The 12,431-nt window shown below is 35.3% G+C and overlaps 1 protein-coding gene across 1 annotated transcript in view; it reads right to left on the minus strand.

The window, feature by feature from the left end:
- Positions 1–9,959, minus strand: part of LOC123538004 (acyl-CoA 6-desaturase-like) — a 113,800-nt gene extending 103,841 nt beyond the window's left edge. The window contains exon 1 of the mRNA XM_053530773.1: positions 9,822–9,959. The gene's annotated coding sequence lies outside the window, so the exon portion shown is untranslated. The remainder of the gene's footprint in view (positions 1–9,821) is intronic.
- Between the last annotated feature and the right edge of the window lie 2,472 nt (positions 9,960–12,431).

Below are 12,431 nucleotides of genomic sequence, written 5' to 3' on the forward strand. Positions count from 1 at the left end.
TTGTCCAAAATTAAGGTTATGGGAATTGATGCTTCGACCTTCCTTTACAACACTGGAGACATGTATGGAAGTTTCAATCCAATGTCTGCATTAGTTTCCGAGATAGTAACTTGCATGCAAAACTTTAACCAGCTTTTTCTAAATTTAAACAGTGGGGCATAACCTGGCCAAAGTTCAAGTACGGGTTAAGGAAGTTGATGCTATGTCCTTTACAACATGGAAGACCTGTGTGAAGTTTCAACCCAGTATCTGCATTAGTTTCAAAAAAATATAACTTGCATGCAAAACTTTAACCCCAAAAAAGGGGTCTGTCTCAAGTAAGAGTTATGAGGCTTGTGATATGTTGATATGACCTTATTTTACAGACCAGAAGAAATGTGTGAAGTTTTAACCAAACATCTGCATTAGTTTGGTTATACTAACTTGCATGTAAACTAAAAACTGCATTTTCTAAGTCCAAAAGGGGCATAATTTTGTCAAAATACATGTTAGAGTAATATTATGGGACTTGATAATCTGCGGTTAGTTAATGACCTTAAAAAGTAAAATTAGTTTTCAAAGCAATATGTATATAAATGAGACCCATAATTTACATTAGATTCGATCAAGAGATATCTAACTTGATTATTTTGGTAGGTCTGGTGAGTTGAAAAAAAAACAAGGAAGAATATCCAACAGGGAAAGTCGCGTTCTAAAAACGCAGCCTCCCCAAACGCGCACATGATCAACACACGGACACCACACAAAGCAAACACACACGGACAAAACAAATAAACACAGGTACACAGAGGGGCTTGTTTGAAGTTTTAATTCAATATCATCTGCGGTTATTGAGATAAAGCCTTGATAGTAATTGCACCCAAAACTTTACCAGTTATCAACGATCGACGCCATGTTTAAATTGTTAATGCATTCGGATACGATCACCCGCCTTTCCCAGCTTCAGGAGGTGGGTAGAATACGGGTGACACAACTACCATCGCCCGGGTTACACGAGTTATACTCGAGTAATACCCAGGGTGACTCGGGTTAGCTCGAGTATGTATGCCGAACGCGCCCACTGGCTTAGCTCAAGTGTTGCTTTTTTTACGCTACTAGAAAATCCAGTGCTATTTTTAGCTATCATTTTCCGAAAACCGCATGTCAAGAACTGGGACGCTAGATTTTCTGAAAATTTCCCTACACGAAGGTCATGAAAACACAAGGGCCACTCCATTTCTTTACTTAAGAAAGTACCTTTTCTTATTGTCTACTGGTAAAAATTATGGCACCGTCCTGGATGGTGATATGGCACCCTATGTTAAATTCCCATAGGGTACCATAAATTTCCCTGGATGGCGATATGGTACCCTACTGGGGGTGATATGGTACCGGTACCATAAATTTCCCTGGATGGCGATATGGTACCGTTACTGCATGGGGGTACCATATCACCACCCTTTACTACACGTGTAACCATAGATTTCTATCATTCATCTTTTGGCATATAGCCTATCAACTATTGTTTGTAATTATGCGTTTAAAGCTCGTATGGTCGTCATATCCTATTCTAACATTTTTCTTTTATTTTATTTTACATAACTCAAATCAAATATAGAATTATTCACAAAGAATCCTGTAGTGTTTACATATACTTGTGACGTAGGTGCTATATCATGTTACACTGCTGCATGCTGTTTAGCCTCTTTGATACTTTAGTAGTTGCCTAGCTCTCGTAGTAATAAAAGTGTAAAAACAATATAGTGTTGCTCTATGAGTTTTAATAAATAAATGACATATTAAGACATTAGCTATGAGCCTGTACAGAGAACATTAAAACATTACAATGGCGACGAGATGAAAATGTGACTTAATTAAAAAAAAGTGGAATTCGGATTAATCTCAATGTAAAATCTGTGTAAGACACTTGTTTACATAATGACGGGACTAACGCCGTTTCCACCATTTCACGTCAAAGAAATTCTAGCAATGTGGGTGTTCGATGGGAAACATACATAGAAAAGCTAGAAAACTTATTTAATGGACTCGGAATTGACAAGAACAAACGAAAGAAAGCGTTACTTTTGCACTATTCAGGAGATGAAGTGTTCGAAATTTACAAGACATTAGATCTTGGACATGCAGATGATAACTACGCTCAAACGAAATCCGAACTGGACAAATATTTTAAACCGGAGAAGAATACAGAGTTCCTGCGATACGAATTTGGCAATCTCAGACAAAATCAAGATACTACAGACTCATTTGTTACACGTTTGCGGCAAAAAGCAAATGATTGTGAATTCAAGGATAAAGAATCTCAGATCAAAACTCAGTTTATTCAAGGATTACAATCGGAAAAACTTCGAAGACGATGTTTAGAAGAAGAAAAATCACTGCAGGAATTAATAATAATGTGTAGGACTTCTGAAATCGCAAATGACCAAGCACGTGTTATGGAAGAAAAACGCGAAGACGTATCTAAAATAAATCCTAGAAGACGTCGCCAACGCCGTCAACGTCCTAAACGTCAATTTCCGAATGAAGATCAAAGAAACCCAGCGAAGCGTGATAAAAACTGTCGGCTATGTGGCGGAAAATTTCCACATCAGGGCCAGTGCCCGGCGTTGTTGCCGTTCGGGAAAAGTGCGATCATTTCAAGAACAAAGTGAGTCAGAAAATGAATGCTTTGGATTGAATTCGATAATTAACAAGAAACCGCGTGTGAGTATGAAAATCGGCAACACAAGAATGGATATTACCGTTGATACAGGAAGTACCTTAAATACCATGAATGAGCGTGAATATAACTTGTTAAAACCTAAGCCAAAATTGGTAAAATCCAATGTGAAAGCCTATGCCTATGGTCAAAAGCAGCCTATACATTTCATAGGGAAATGTGTGTGTTCTGTAGAAAGTAAAGATAAAATCACAACTACGGAGCTTCATGTGGTGAAAACATGTGAATCCTTATTATCATACCAGACCGCTGTAGAATTGCAAGTCGTGCCTGTCATTAATGAAGTGTACGATAAAACACAGGACATTGTGGACAATTACGCTGACCGATTTCAAGGTGTCGGGAACTTAAAGGACAAAGAAATAAAGCTCCACATTGACAAAGATGTAACCCCTGTTGCTGAGACACACAGGAGGATTCCGTTCAATATGAGGAAAAAAGTTGAACAAAAAGTTGAACGACTCGAAAGAGAGGACATAATCGAAAAATCTTCTGGACCAACGCCTTGGGTCTCACCAATAGTGTGCGCATCGAAAGAAAATGGACAAATTAGATTATGTGTCGATATGCGTGAACCAAATAAAGCTATAATTAGAGAGAGACATGTCACACCCACCATTGACGAAATAATTGCAAAAATGAACAATGCAAAATACTTCAGTAAACTGGATTTAAATCAAACATTCCATCAAATCACTCTTGCAGAGGAATCGAGATATATAACGACGTTCTCTACGCACATAGGATTATGGCGATACAAAAAAACTGAACTATGGCGTGTCAGCAGCGCCAGAAATTTTCCAAAATGAAATAACACAAGCGTTAGATGGATTGCAAAATGTGATGAATATCGCAGACGACATTATTCTGTATGCCGAAGATGAAAAAAGTCATGATCATTTCCTGGAATCATTGTTTCAGAGACTGAGAAACAAAAACTTAACCCTAAATAAAAAGAAATGTATCTTCAAAGTGAATCAAATCAAATTCTATGGATACATATTCTCCGATCAGGGAATATCTCCAGACCCTGAAAAGGTCACAGCTATCAAGAAAGCAGCCAGTCCAACGACAGTAGCAGAACTACGAAGTTTTCTTGGCATGACGAACAATGTGTCGCGATTTATTCACGACTATTCTACGCTGACTGAGCCATTACGCAAAATGACTCAGAAAGGAATTAAGTGGCAGTGGACAGAAGCAGAGGAAAATGCGTTTGTGAAATTGAAAGATGCATTAACTAGTGACACTGTAATGTCATATTATGATCCGAGCAAAGAACTTGAACTTACAGTCGACGCTAGTGGTGTAGGGTTTGCCAGTATCTTGAGTCAGGAAAATAAGATAATTGCGTACTCAAGTAAAGCTCTCACTCCAGTACAACAGCGATATAGTCAATCAGAACGAGAATGCTACGCTCTAGTAATTTCTATTGAACATTTCAAGATGTACTTATTTGGAAAACAGTTAAAATTGATCAGTGATGCAAAATGTCTTGAATCAATCTTCAACAACCCAAAAGCTAACCAACCACTGAGATTTGAAAGATGGAGACTCAGACTAGTTGGCTATGATTTTCGCGTCCAATATAAAAAAGGAAGTGAGAACCCCGCAGATTTTCTCAGCCGTCATCCATTAGAAAACACTAAAAGTGAAGACACTATTCAATATCTCCTTGCTGAGGAATATGTACGATTTGTTGCTGAAAGCGCCGTGCCCAAAGCTATGAAACTGAATGAAATAGCGTCCACAACAACTGATGACAAACTATTACAAACAGTAATGCAGTCAGTGAATTCAAATAAATGGGATAAAGAGCTGCGAAAGAAAAACAAAACTTATGACTGTGTCTTTAGAGTTCGTGAAGAATTATCAGTGGTCGAAATTGAACACCATACAATTCTGCTACGTGGCACGCGACTAGTCATACCAGAAACAATGCATCAGAAGGTCATTGACATCGCCCACGAATCACATAGTGGATTAGTGAAAACAAAACAATTGTTACGGGAAAAAGTTTTGTTCCCTCTCATTGATCAAAAATGTGAAAACACTGTGAAATCATGTATGACATGTATGGCCGTTGATCCGCGAAACCCAACAGAACCAATGAAGTTGTGCACGTTGCCAAAACGAATTTGGGATGAAATTAGTGTCGATTTTTATGGACCTATACCGAATTTAAATGTGTATCTTATGGTCGTGATTGACGACTATAGCAGATATCCGTTTATAAAAATATTGCACAATATTTCAGCAGCAACTGTCATTCCGAGACCAAGAAATGTATTCTCCATGTTCGGAATACCCTCAGTTACCCGTTCCGATAATGGCCCACCATTCCAAGGACAAGAATTCGCAAACTTCGCAGCAGAAATGGGATTTAAACATAGACGAATCACCCCATTACATCCTGAAGCAAATGGAATTGTAGAAAGGTTCATGAAAACACTGACAAAAACTGTTCTTGCCTCACACATTCAAGGATGAAACTTGAAGAAAGAACTGAACACGTTTCTATTGAACTATAGAGCTGTACCACACACGAGTACAGGACTTGCACCCAGTACACTTATGTTTGGAAGGAGTATTCAAACTAAGTTACCGGAATTTAGACCTAAGCGATCGGATAGATACGTAAGGAAGCGTGAAAATTTGCGCACAAAGAATAAACTGTATGCTGACAAGAGGAAGAAAGCACGACCTGTGCATATGAAAGTTGTTGATTCGGTGCTTCTGAAACAAAAGAAAGAAAATAAATTATCTGCACCATTCAGTTACAAGCCTGGAGATATTGTGAACAAAAAGGGACCAATGATAACTGTAAAACAAGGAGACAAATTTGTTACTCGAGATGTTTCTCATTTCAAACCAATTTGGAAAATACCACCAATGGCACCGGAAGTTCCAGCCAAACCACCCGAAACAGTTAGACCACACTGTTGGATGTTATTTGAAAGTAATTGGCTTGAGACGCATGTTGTTGTAAATAATTGTTTCAATTATCCGATAAGCGCGTTTTTCAAGTTGAACTTTACATTATGTTGATAAACCACAATTACCTTTGAAACATTTGTAGGACATCAAAACGTGAGAACATTTTGAAACATTTATGAACTTTGCCGAAAACTATACTGTAAACTTGCAAAATTTGTGAGAACTTATTTTACCAGTGCAAAATTAACATTTTGAAATTTGTGAGTTATGATAAATGTTTTAATACTAAATTTTATATTTATTAAAGGAGAGATGGAACATTAGAAATTTCAATTGATCAGAAAAACTGTAATTTTGTAAATTGAATTTTAACATGATTTGAACTGATTGATTATTATAAAGAAATTGATTTTCAATTTATTAAATAGATGGAATGTAGTGTTTACATATACTTGTGACGTAGGTGCTATATCATGTTACACTGCTGCATGCTGTTTAGCCTCTTTGATACTTTAGTAGTTGCCTAGCTCTCGTAGTAATAAAAGTGTAAAAATCAAAGTACTGAGAGGACTGATGGGGGCAATGCTTTGCAGTTTCAAGACTTGATGTAACCCATTCATGTCAGGGAAGTATATGCAGGCATTATGTAATGCACTTGTGTGTGGCAAGAAATGGAATGGTCACAACTTTAACAGTGCACAACAATAAAATTTATTAACTTTGTGTTCAATACACTTCTATATTTTGTTCAAAAGGTAAAGATAAAAAATCTAGTCTTGTTCAATAGCAGTTGTTCATCGACAAACAAAAACCTTTCATTGCCAGGTTTGATAAAATGAAAAAGATAAAGCTATACAATGTATTTCAATTTCTTCAATACATCATGTGTTCTTGACAGTTCAACAGAAACAGGCAAACTTTGTAACACTTTATGAAAGTTTGGAAAGAAAGTCAAAATATTCCAATATGTGAAAGTTTAAAGGAACAGGATTTCCTTGAACTGACATTGAAAAAATTTAGGCTATGTTTTCTAATGTGTACAATACTTATCAATTAAAAAAGTCAGGAATGTTTTTTGTTACAAATAAGCATCATTTTAATAAGGAGTCGTCATTAGTTAACACACAAACACCTGTAAAAATATTTTTATAGATCTACCTTTTTTCCATTCCAACTATTGCTAAAATTCAGTAACTGTTTTCTTAAAAACATACATGATATATGATGATATTATTATTCATATTGTTTGTTATGTTTGTTGATCAAAATAACATTGTCTGTTTCAATTTTAGGTTATCTAATATACACCTGTATTTCAAACTATCAAAATCATAATATATGAAATACATTAAACACTATGAAAACCGTGATAGGCATATCAATGAACCTACCGAACTGGCGTATACAGTTAGGTTCGAGTAAATTAGGATACGAAACGCCCGTGGAAAAAGAACAAGATTTCTGGTGGTTCTGCCTTCGAATATCACCATCAGAAACCATTTGCACCCTCAGATAGATGAAATACATTAAACTGGTAACATAAATGTATACCTGCAGGGATAATTACCAAGAAAATGAGGCCAAAATATAACGGGCACCTGCGGCAAGTTATCATCGCGGAATGGTGGATTACCTCCCATAGCAGAAATTACTCGGTCTGAAAAATGATGAAATACGTATATGTACGCGCAATTATAATAGTATTTAGCGCACTTTTTACGTTAAACGATAGTTTTCCTGCAAATAAATAGCAGTTTGATCAGCGTATATATGGCTTTTTTTTTAAATATAAAAATCTGGGAATGAATTTTTTCTTCGGTCCCTTTTCAAGGATTTCCCGAACATTATATGTTAAAAACGTCATATACATAATGTTCTGATCTTTAGACTAAAGAATCGGGCAAATGTTCAGTTTGGGAAATGCTGTACTTTTCCAGAATAAGCGCGTTTCTATTGGCCCTATAGTGAGGTCGGATTTCAGGAAAAAGTAAAAAAATATCTCCCCTGATTTGCGGTGGCGTGGTGGTTGCTATTGAAATTACTGCATGCCCGCAAGATTCTGATGCCATAACTTTTGACAACATCTCCATGGATTCAAACCTTCCCTAGATGACATGTATATTCAGGATGCTCTCCCCAATTCACAGTACATATCCATATCGACGCACTCTTTGCGAAATCTGCTATATCGGCGGTATCTTTGCGTCAGCACCGGCTATTATTTGCTATAAACAGTGCCCAGGTTGGTATGGGAGGCGAAAAATCGAGCTGACATCCATGATCATAGGTATGCTGCTCAAAAATAAGTAGAGCACGGAACATAAGATTGTCTTATCTATGTTTTATAGTGTTTACTTTTTAATTATCAGCGATTTTGCTCGCAACTCGATGAAATTTGTTGATGGTGTACTGACATGGAACACTAGCCCGACTTTTTCCACAGTCTTCAACCAGTTTTTGCTTTGATATCATACATATCAAGCGCACTATTTGTATTCATTTATCAATATTCTTCCAAATAATAAAGATAAATAGGCCGAAATGTAAATGGAATTTTTCAAAACCACTTACTTTCGGTTTGCATACCAGTTTTTTTTTTTTTTGTTTTGTTTTTTTTTTTTTTTGTTTTAATGCACAGACAGGCTCTCTGCATTACGCACAGAGAGGCTCTAGGCTAATGACTATCTGGAAACATTATAGCTTAATTAATTTGGTGTGTTTATCTGAGTTTTTATAACTGCCAACCTGTTTATAGCAAGAAACCGCCGATAAAGCATATTTCGCAAAGACTCCGTCGATATGGATATGCACCGTGCAATTGTGTATTAAATTTTAGTAACTATTTGAAATTCAATTCATTTTTATGCAACTTCTGTGGACAAGACATTTTGATTAACGATTTACAGCTGATTTCGAGATCAAAATATATAATTATACATAATATACAATCACGAATAAGGACGGTCCGACCAAGTACATAAATATGCCTTTAAGCTTTAAAATGTTCTTAATAGTTGGTGTAAAACAGAAGTAATCTGTTCAGAGTTGATTTTACGAATTCGAACAATGAGAGAAAAATCTACTGACGATTATTAGATTAGATAATAATTACAAAAAAATCAAACTGTCAAATTAATTCCCCCCTCCCCACCCCCCGAACCAAATAAGTCATAAATTCAAACTGACGAAAAAGTAATGAATTTTTTCACCTATTCTATTTCAAGTAAAACACTGTTTTTTATTTTATTTTTTATTATTATTATTTTTTATATAGTATTAATTTTTATAAATAACATATCTCTTGAAAATATTTTCTTAGACATGCGAAAAGTATTTCATTTCAGCACTGTATTTTCTGAAATAATATTTTAGAAATAATACCTGCACAGAAAAGATATTTTAACAGATTGCGAATCGGGATCTATAGGATGTTGCCGCATATTTATAGATTCGCCTACTGATAAACGGTACTGATCGCCGCTGATAAAGTTTCTCCATAATACACATCCACAACAGTGTCGAGGCACGGCGATGAAAAAATCAATAATCTATCGGCTTATCAGTGGCGTTGCAATTCCTTAGTAGTTGCTATTTTCACGCAGAATCATGAACACATTTTTTTGAGCGTACTGAAACTAGTTATTGGATTTCAGAATAGGTCACATGATCAAAACAAGTGTCGGTTTCAGAATCGATCACGTGATCAAATCAAGCGTCTTTATTATTCTTACGCTTAAGAAGATCTATTATGATTTATATTTATAATGCAGTTTAGTTTTCTTCAAATACTGTTGTTAATATAAAATGTGTAGATCTATTTAATCATATCTGGATCAAAAATATAATTGCAAAATGCAATATGAAAGTTATGTTTGGTAAATACTTTGGAACTTGTTTTCTGTGTGTTGTCAGGTTGGTCATAAGCTCGACAAGAAAATTGAAAGACGGTTTGTTAAATCTGGGGGCATTGCCCCCAACAATATAGTGTTGCTCTATGAGTTTTAATAAATAAATGACATATTAAGACATTGGCTATGAGCCTGTACAGAGCACATTAAAATACAAATCCCTGAACCGAAAAAAGAAAAAAAATAATTCTAACAGTCGCTGATTTATTTAAATCTCATAGCAAGTACTTAAAATCAATTAAGATAAAATCACTTACGATAAATTAGTACAAATATGCCTCTATATTTTCTTAATATCAAACAGAAAGACAGTTATAACAACGAGTACGTTGTCCACAAAACAGTACAGTATGTACGTACACAATGATAGGTTCGTCTATCTCCAGATAGGTTGTTTTAGTCTGTGTAAGGTCAATATGTAATTCGTACTTAACATCAGCTATTATATTTATCTGGTGAAAAGATAACGTCGAACATTATTTACACTGTAAAATAAATATTTAACATTGTCATGATTGTTATTCGAGCCTTTAAAGCTAGTGTATTTAATCGTTTTCGTATTTTATTCTTTTTTAAATACATTGAAGAAATAAAGCGTGGTCAGGCTTTTCCTAAAGGATTTTTATGCTTCCCGAAGGGCGAGCATATAGTTGCCGCTTTGTCCGTCCGTCTGTCCGTCCGTCCGTCAGTCCGTCCGTCACACTTTTGTCCGGAGTATAACTTGAAAAGTATTAATGGCATTTGATTGAAACTTCATGTAAGCATAGAGGCCATTGAGACAAAGTGCAGTATCAAAGAATCATAGCTCTACCTTATCTAGTTTTTAAATTATCTCCCTTTATTATACAAAATAAGGCTTGTCCGGAGCATTACTTGAAAAGTATTCATGGCATTTCATTGAAACTTCACAAAATGATATAGGCCATTGACGGAATTCAATTTGGGCAGTACCGTTTATTATTTGAAGGGGTTTTCATTGAAAATTTACTGACTGAATAGCGAACAGTGCAGACCATGATCAGCCTGCACGGATGTGCAGGCTGATCTTGGTCTGCACTGGTCTTAAAGGCAGAATCACTTGCGGACAGCAGGCTAAAGGTTAAGAACAATGTATGATGTCTCTAAACCACTGACGATATATGATGTGACCGCTAAGGACACGGGGGAGGAAGTGTTACACGAAGGACGGAGTTCCTCTGATAACCTGACATGTTTTCTTCTGATAACTATTACGGAGTTCCTGGGAAACGTTACAGAGTTCTTCTGATATCTGTAAGTCAAAACAAGGCATCAGTCGACGAGATGGTATTTATTTATCTTTAAAAAGGGAGAATGGGGTGTAAAACTAAATTTTGATGATCAAGGTTGCCCAATGTTTTGTGTTATGCGTCAGAAAAGACTGTTTAGTCAAATAATCAGCTCCACTTCTTTGAAATCAAGACATTTTGAGTAAAATATCGAAATCGTTTGCTTATTCATACATATCAATCTACTTATTCACGTTCTTCATCCTCACCACACGCAAAAGCCTAATTTTAGTGCAAAGTTGCATACATAAACCACTATCTAACAATTTTATGCCAGATTTTTCAAATGTTACGGAGTTAGGTGATAACTCTGAAGATGTCACAGGGTTCTTATCATAACTTTTGTTACTGCCAAGGTGTTTCTTTAGCTATGTTAAGAAACTTTTCAGCTAATTTTATTATTTAGAAAGGGTGTTAATCATGTTCTAATGTAAGATGTTTATCCACGGCACAGTATTGTGGTTATATAATGTATGATATGAGTCTTTTGTAAAGTTTAAAGTTATGTGCAGTATAATGACATATATAGAGTAAAATACGAAAAGGTAACAAATGCAGTAAATTTTATTGTTAGCTCTATCTATGGATGTGCCGATGTTCGTGAACAACGGTTTAGTGGATTCCATTTGGATTGATCACTGAAATAAAATAAAATCCTTTATCTTAAATTTGAAATAATTTGACCTTAATCCGAACGCTTTCGCATACAATGTATACAGTTGTATTCATATCAATAGATTTTCATAAAGAATGTAATAATGATAATAATAATGCTATATATTATCAGTTACATAATTTTAACTTTACCATCATAATTCTTCTAATCCTTCATATAGTAGAATTTTTAAAATTGACGCTGAAAGAGTACAGTCACAATGCTACATTACACAGAGAGCAAGCTACCGATTCATGTGTCATCTATTGGCGTAAGTCATATGATGCTATAGCGTATTTACCACAGACTCAAGATAGATGACTTGGTAAATTTAAATCTGACTGGCGTAAATACTTCGATAAAACTTAATTGGCATTGTCATAACAGAATGCATATAATTTTCAATGCGCTGAATACTGCTTACCAAAAAGGGGGTTGTCATTCTCATACATGCATATACTAATTGTCTCAAAGAATATCAAAATATGACTGAAAAAAATGTTAAAAAAGACGTTAAACCCGAACACACACACAATATCAAAATGCGTGAAAAATGTGAATTTTAAAATGCTGTCTATATCAGTCCTTCACCAGAAACGACCTTTGCAGTTGCCAACATGCTATAGGATGAATAGAAGGGCATTTTGAGTTTAGTTGGAACTATTGTTAAGTAAGAGAATTCTGCACTTTCTTACAATAAAATACACAATGTAATTTCTAAGCCAATTAAATGAAAATAAGAATATATTTCTGTAACTGTTTGACACTGTACATCATTTATGTACAATTTGTATTTCAAATATTCAACATAGTTAGCTTGATCACGATTATGAGTATCGATGTTTTTTCACAAGTCATTGGTTGCTATGCTAATCCGCGAATGTTTTGATGTTAACGTGTGGCAA

The sequence above is a fragment of the Mercenaria mercenaria genome, chromosome 18, assembly GCF_021730395.1.
Source record: "Mercenaria mercenaria strain notata chromosome 18, MADL_Memer_1, whole genome shotgun sequence".
Lineage (NCBI taxonomy): Eukaryota > Metazoa > Mollusca > Bivalvia > Venerida > Veneridae > Mercenaria > Mercenaria mercenaria.